Source organism: Magnolia sinica, chromosome 2 (assembly GCF_029962835.1).
Source record: "Magnolia sinica isolate HGM2019 chromosome 2, MsV1, whole genome shotgun sequence".
NCBI classification, from domain to species: Eukaryota; Viridiplantae; Streptophyta; class Magnoliopsida; order Magnoliales; family Magnoliaceae; genus Magnolia; species Magnolia sinica.
In genome coordinates this window covers 92,794,800-92,803,032 of record NC_080574.1, presented here as the reverse complement: position 1 = coordinate 92,803,032, position 8,233 = coordinate 92,794,800, and the positions used below count along the sequence as shown (strand labels likewise).

Genomic DNA, 8,233 nt, shown 5'->3' with positions numbered 1-8,233 from the left:
GGCCCACATATGGTGGGACCTATCTTAATATATGATTTGTATGAGGGGCCTATAGTGGTGGGGTCCCTCTGCTACTCCGATCTCCATCTCTCTATCTCCCTCTATCTCTCTCTCTTTATTTTATTTTATTTTTATTTTCCTTGTGTGATGGTCCATCTTGATGGACGGTACTGTGGACTCCACCTCTGATGTATGTAATTTATCCATGCTGCTGCCCATCCGGGGGTCCACCTTACTACCCCTTTGGGCAGACCCTGTTTATGGAAAAATACAAATATCACTTGATGTATGTGGGGCCCACCTTGTTAACGTGCCACCTCCAGCACATGGGACCCACCTTGTATATTAGCACCGCCCATCTAGATGGTGCTATGTGGAGGTTACCTTGATGTATGGGTTTTATTAGCATCGTCCAGTAGCTACTAGACGGTGGGGCCCACCTTAGCATATGTGTTTTATCATGGCCATCCACCTCCAACCACGTGGGGACCCCAGCAGCATGTGGCTGCCATTGACGTCAGTAAGATCTGTGGGTCCCTCTTGATGTGTGTATTAATCCCACACAGTCTAGCAGGATGGTTGGTCCCACTGCATGTCGTCAGTAGTTGTGGGCCCTGATCATGGGGTGTGTTATATCTAAATCATCTGTCTATTTGGGACCCACATGCCACATGTGTGGCAACCACACCGTCCATTGGTAGGGACGTGGGTCCCAGCAGTTAGGCCGCTGTATTGACGCCCACAAGCTCTGGGGCCTGGTCATGTGGTTGTTTTACACCATACCATCCACCCATTGCTGGACAGTGAGACCCAGTAGCACGTGTGGGATCTCCACCATCCAGACGTGCCATGTGGGCTTCCACCTTGATATATGGGTTTTACCCTTGCCATCCATCTGAGGACGTGGGGTCCACACATGATGTATATGTTTTATTCACACTGTCCATCGTCCAGCAATGGACAATGGAGCCCTCTGACGTAAGTGTTCTACCCACTCTGTCTAGTCCAGGGGACATGGACCCCACCTTGATTTTGTACTGTCCATCTCCATTTGCTATGGGGGGCCTACCATTATGTATTTATTTCATCCACACCGTTGAGATTATGCTGGACGATGCTGGAAAATTCAAACGGTGATGTGGACTCCACCATGATGTATGTATTTTATGTCTACACCATCCATCTGTCGGTCCCACCTTGATGGATGTGATTCATCCACATTGCCTGGCCTTGATTGACAGGCCCACCTGTCGTGCAATCGTAGGGCCCACCATGATGTGTGTATTTCATCTATGCCATCCACTTATGCAGCCTACCTTGATGTGTGTATAGCAGGCACACTATTCACCTATTGGGGCCCATTTGATATGTGCAGGGCCACCTCGATGTGTTGTATCCAAAGTGCCCATCCATTTTACCAGTAAAGCCATAGGCCCCATTATCTTGTGGGATCCACCATAATATACATGTGTTATACACACACTATCCATTTATTTTTGGGCCGTAGGCCTCATTACCTTGAGAGGTCCACTTAATGTATATGAGGCCCAATGGTGCGGTCCATTAATGTGGCCGACTTGATGTATATGAGGACCAATAATGCGGCCCATTGATGTGGCTGACTTAATGTATATGAGGCCCATTGGTGCGGCCCATTGATACGTCCCACTTGATGTATATGAGGCCCCCTGTAATGTTTATTTAAGGCTCACTTGCGATTTATTGAGGCCCATTGGTTGTGACCCATTGTGATGTGTATTAAGCCCTTGTGCGAGGCCATGAGCCCACTATATGTTTGGCTTTGGCTCTATGTGGGCCTCTCCTTGGGGGCAATGTTGGTTAAATGTCCACATTGATGGGCAATGATGGTTAAACGTTCACATTGTGACCTTCCCTTGGGCCTTGATAAGCCCATTCTCACCGATTTTGATTGTCAAGGTTAATTGTGGAGGCTGATTTCGATTGTGGAGGTCTATTTTAATTATCGAGGTCGATTCAGATTGTCGTGGCTGATTTCGATTGTCGAGGCTGATTCTGATTATTGAGGCCGATTCTAATTCCAATTATCGAGGCCAATTGTAGATACCGATTTCGATTATCGAGGCTGATTGTTGATGCCGATTCTGATTTTGATTATTAAGGCCGATTCCGATTGTTGAGGCCGATTACGATTGTTGAAGCTGATTCCGATTGTAGATATCGATTCTGATTGCCGTGGCCGATTTCGATTGTCAATACCGATTCTGATTGTCATGACCAACTCCAATTGTCAAGGTCGATTCTGATTGTTGAGGCCAATTTCGATTGTCGAGGTTGATTGTTGAGGCCGATTCTGTTTCTGATTATTGAAGCCAATTGTTGAGGCCGATTTCGATTTCGATTATCAAGGCAGATTGTTGAGGCTGATTCTGATTGTCGAGGCCGATTATTGAGGCCGATTTCAATTGTTGAGGCCGATTGTTGAGGTTGATTCTTATTTCGATTGTCGAGGCTGATTCTGATTGTTGATACCGATTCCGATTGTTGAGGCCGATTTCAATTATCGAGGCCGATTCTGATTCCAATTATCGAGGCTGATTCAGATTGTCGAGGTCAATTATCGAGGCTGATTTCGATTGTCTAAGCCGTATATCGAGGCCGATTGTCGAGGCCCAATGTGATGTATATGTAGCCCATATTTGAGGCCCGTTGTAATGTATATTCATCTCGTGTTTAAGGTCCAATGTGATGTATATGAGGCCTATGTGGTGAGGCCCATTTGATGCATTTAAGGGCCAGGCGATGGAGCCCATTGTGATGTATGATAGGCCCATGTGAAAGGCCCATCATGATGTGTATTAAGATCTTGAGTGAGGCCCATGGTGTTGTATATTTTTCCCTTATATGAGGCCACGAGTCCACTATATGTTAGGCTCTATGTGGGCCATTCCTTGGGGGTAATGTTGGTTAAATGTCCACATTATCGAGGTCGATTGTCGATGCCGGTTATGGATACTGATTATGAGTATGTGACAGCATAGCATCATGATACATGCCCATACGCATCATCTGCATGTTTGTTATAAGATGTGGTTGACCATTGTATATGTCATTGGGCAAGTTGTTATGAGACTCCCGATAGGCGGAGGTTATCTCACATGAGCGCACGGTATGCACATGATTGATGCATGACTGGATTGTATGACTCATTCATCTTGCATCGTGTGTTGTGAATACTGTACGCCCTAGTGACATCAGGGCTGTAACCTCCATAGGCATATCATGGATGGCCAGATGGGACACCAAAAATATATTACTAGCATCGGGCTGCTATAGATGGCCCTGATGAAAATTCCTCAACCCTCTTGGTACTAGAGGATGCCCCAATGTCGAGACCGAGTGGATACATGAGCGCCTAAGTGCCGAATACCAGGAGGCCACATCTCCCACTGTGTCGTGGTCGGTTGGGAGGGGGTGTGGCCTTACCCACCCGAGAGTAAGGGGCATAACTAGGTTGAGTTTGACCAGCTCATGAATGGGTCTGCCATTAACTTGCCGGGCAGATATTGGTTGACTACTGGCTAGGTGGATAGTGAGGTCTCTTCCACTTACATGGTCATGCGTTAGTGGGTGGCAATTTGTATGTAGAGTGTACTAGACCCCAGTGATGATCCCAAAGATGTACAGTACTGATTTGTGAAGTAGGAGTTGCATAGTCATTCATTCATTCATTCACTATCCACTCGGGCTGGTGGGCGCAACTATTTGTTATGTGTACTTCGCAATGGCCAGGATTTTTCTTAGGACATGCGACTAACCTGAGACCAAGAGTTTACCACAGTGAGTCTGACTATCCAAATTAGGTATGGGACTGGCTTGGATAGAAGTCCCTTGTGATGGACCCCATGGCCTACGATACTACGTACTATCATCCCGACTTCATGCTCCAGCATGGTCATTCCATTTGCACTGCAATTGCATTACATCTGCAGCATACGACATTTTAGGTTACTGTGTTCCTACATTTATATAGTTTAGGTACGATTGACATTATTCGTGAACTCCTCATGAATTGTATATTGCATAGCATCCTTGGCATATAATATTTGGCTCTTTATGACTCCTCATTTGCATGGTTGATCTATATTGTGTATTTTGATATTGATTAACTCATGGACTTGTTAGTATTTTCACTTACTCTGATATCGTATGAGTCATGATATTACCAGTATTTTTGATAGTGTGTGATTATGGCATTGTGACCTGGTGATGCATTTCAAGGCGTTAGATATTACATAGAAACTGCATTCTAACATCAAAGAATGAATTCTACATCTCAGAACTCACAACAGCTTGATCTTGCTCCTAGCGTGTTACACCATAACGATGAGCGACATTTTTAGAAGTAACACCCATGGGTAGAAGACAGTCTTGAGCTTGCTGGAAACTCTAAACCAGTGACATTATAAAATATCTTTGTTGAGTGCAAGAAACATCCTTTCTTAAAGTAAAAAACATGCAAAACTTAAAGGAAGATGTAGAGTTCAGCGAGAACATATCTTGGGATTTATTGACCCTTCCCAAGCCATTGGATTTGCTGTCATAGACTCCAATCCAGCCCCAATCCCTGTATTGAGAAGATTTAGAAAAAAAATAACAATAATAATAAAGATATGTTGGCTCTCATCTGAGACGGTCATAATGGACATAAAATTGATGGTCATAATGGACATAAAACTGATATACCCTTCTGGTTTCTTCAATGGAGAACATAAGAAGCTGTTGAACAGATTCTTTGCAAAAAGTAGGACACTGATGGAATTCAATAGTCTCATTAAATTCCATATAATGAAAATCTAATGCATTAATAATCTCTAATTCATAGCAATTACTAATCTGAATCCCTGATGATGATAAATTCATGTAAGAGTTAGTGAAGAAATGAAATCACCTCAACATAGTAGCTGAATGCTAGCTTGCTGATTAGCAGGAAGATCCAAAATAGAGTATATCTGATGAATCAAGAGCATTTGAAATAGAAAATGGTTAATCAGAAAAGAACATGGCTCCTGGTGTTGAAAACCACTCATATTAGCATAGAGAAGCGAGAACCAAAAAACAAGGCAACAACAGCAACTGCCTGTGTGCATCTGAAACTTACTTTTCTTCATCTTCTCAAGGTTTAACTCGATGGATTTGATAGCCTTAGAAATCTGCATTATCTACACATTCAATCTATGTATGGTAGCCTTAGAAATCTGTTATAGGCTTAAAGGATAGTTTAGATCATTCGATTGAACTGTCTAACTGAAATAATGCAATTAGGAACCTAAAACACATCCGATTTTCCTTACCAAAGTATGATGGAACCACCAACCGCACACAAGGTCAGGATGCTTGCAAATGTGAAACCGAACTCTTCATTTAAAGAAAAAGCTGAAGATGCCAAAACTCATAGTTGAGTAAATCATGAGAGTTTTTTAGACCTTACAAAAAACACATCCAAATTATGAGAAATCCTAAATCAAAATATAAACTTCCAAAATATTAATGAACACAAATATTTACACATCTATTTTCGGTGTAATTTTTATAGACATGCAGAACTAACAGTAGTCATGGAATAACGATGAAGGAACTTGCAACTGGTTCTTGTAATTTCTCTAAAATGGTACATTGCAATTTGGTTCATCAACATCTAATTTATGAACATTGTTTCTTAAATTTGTATCCTCGACATGGTTATGTTATAAACATCATTGATAATTATAAACATTTTTTCTTTTATGTTTGTGTTGAAGGGAATGTTTATCTTTGTATGGTTCAAAAGATCGTGCCTTCTATATTATGGTTTTTAATTTAAAGGAAGCTTTGGTCCTTTGAAGTATGAATACTTCAACCTACCTATTTTGTAGGAAAATATATAGGGCGCATGCATAATTCACTGTTGCCCCCGTTTGTATCCACATTGTCTTATGAAACCCTTTAATGAACTAATCATGATGATATGATTTGTTTGACATTGCAAAACAGAGTTCATGATTCTTTTTTGCCTGCCTTAGGTTGAAGTATTAAAGTTGTAAGAGCCCAGATAATCTTACATGCAGACTCACACACTTTGGCTATTAACCGGTGCAAACATGGAAACTATATATGATTTCATGTACCTAATGTGGAGTCCAAAGTTCTTGAGAAGAGTACCAAACGTACGTAGGCCAAATGACAATTTAAATGGTCATGATGGGCCTGAAAAGCCCATTCCCACTTGCATTGGATCAATCTATGTATGTCAAATGTGTTAGAATGATACGGAGGGTTAGCTACCTAACCCTTAGTTGCCTAAACATATTTTAAATTTTTTAGAGAACTTCAACCAAGTGTTGCACTTGCTGAAATACATTCTCATTAAATATATATATATATATATATATATATATATATATATATATATATATATATATATATATATAACAAGATAGGATGTAGTGCTGAACTGGTCATCAAAGAACTTATCACAAAAAATACAAGATGAAAGCCATTCCTAGGCTAGGCAATACAATTCAGCACAAAATCCTACATCTGTTTCACAACAGAAGTTACCTATACAAGGTCAGAGTATAGGCAACCTAACCCAACCGTGGCAAAACGACTCCCTAACTTATCACTTAATAGATAGTGTGCAGCAACAAAGTACTCAATATGCTATTCCAGGACCTGAAGCTTATAGGGATAACATGATTCAGAAGCAAGTGTGCCTTGTCAACGAGATTCATGCAAGTTTGGGTTTGAATTCTGATCTTGTCAGCTTATCTTTTGACCTTGGTCAGAACAGAACGGGTTGATTTTGATCCATGTTTCTTAGGTCTCGAGTCATTCAATCTAAAGCCGATGGGGAAGTCATCAGAGTCATCATCACTTCCGCCACCCAATTTTTTTCTGGGTTTCTTGTCATCCTTCTCACAAATGGATACCTTAAATTTCCTTTCATCTTTCCCTTGCACAGGCTCGGCATTCTCCTTGGGCCTCCAAATGAAGATCGACCTGAATCCCTGATGCCATGATATCATCTCGGGGATGTAGCTTATTCACAGGACTGATGGTTGTAATATTTGGTTCCATCACCTCAGCAACAAGTTGGCCAGTACTGGTGTCTATAAAATCAATAGGATGCAAGGCAACTCCGTTATAGTTCTCACTTATGTAACGGTCAATGACAGCAAGGGATTCCGACGTCACCTTTGGATCCCATTCAGCTCGGAAACAAGTCAAATGCCGGTTGAAATCATGGCTGTGCACAATCTCTCTACTTGGAGATTCCAAATCTCCAAAGATGGAATCCCACACTCGAATGCGGTTATCCTGTGAAGTAGTCAGAATTTTGCTGCCAGTCAATGGAGAGAAATACGCTGAGTTCACAACACGGCTGTGAGCCATGTTGCTGATCGATGCTCCAGGTTATTATGGATTGAAATACTCACAAAATGATCGTTTCCACAAGTTAGAAGCAGCTCTGGCTGAACAGGATTACAGTGAAGCCCCACAACCTTAGTACCCTTTTTATGAATTAAAATGGGTCCACCTGTTCTCTGGTTTGAACGCAGATCCACCCTACAAGCATCCAAAATTATCTGCAACAAGCACAAGACCTTTCTCTGATGCGATTTCCAAGCCATACAGCATCCGCCAACTTGCTGATTACAGTCCATCCATCTGGGTTAAGGTCCATCAATAACTGTGACATTCCAGTCTCCAAGCCGGCGCAACTGATGGTCCCATCTAAAGACGATGTGTACAGAGTTCCATCATTTACAGGGTTGAACTTCATATTGTTAAGTATGCAAGAGTGAACGGATCCATAAATCATCTTTTCATGTATCTTCACATAATCCCAGATTCCAAGCTGTCCTTTCATACGGAGGGTTAGCTACCTAACCCTTAGTTGCCTAAACATATTTTGCTAAAAGAAGAAGTTGGATTGAATTATAAATATTGGAGAAAGAAAGCAAGGAAAGCTTGTTTTGTTGCGGCATTTTGTCAAACATGTCACCTAGAACTACTTCGAGAGTTGTACTTATCTGAAAATTACCATGGGTAACTGCTCCAAGAGTCACCAAATTAGATATATAGGCAAGCTAGCACTTCCCGTTGTTCTGTATTTGAAAACTACCTATTGCATATAATCAATGATGATATCACCTATGATTCTGTTTCACTGGCTGGTCCAATAGATCAACAACTGAATCTTGAACTTGGA

At 41.5% G+C, this 8,233-nt stretch overlaps 1 pseudogene; it reads right to left on the bottom strand.

Moving 5' to 3' along the window:
- Window positions 1-6,569: 6,569 nt before the first annotated feature.
- On the bottom strand, window positions 6,570-7,891 carry LOC131226298 (protein DAMAGED DNA-BINDING 2-like; annotated as a pseudogene).
- Window positions 7,892-8,233: the final 342 nt, after the last annotated feature.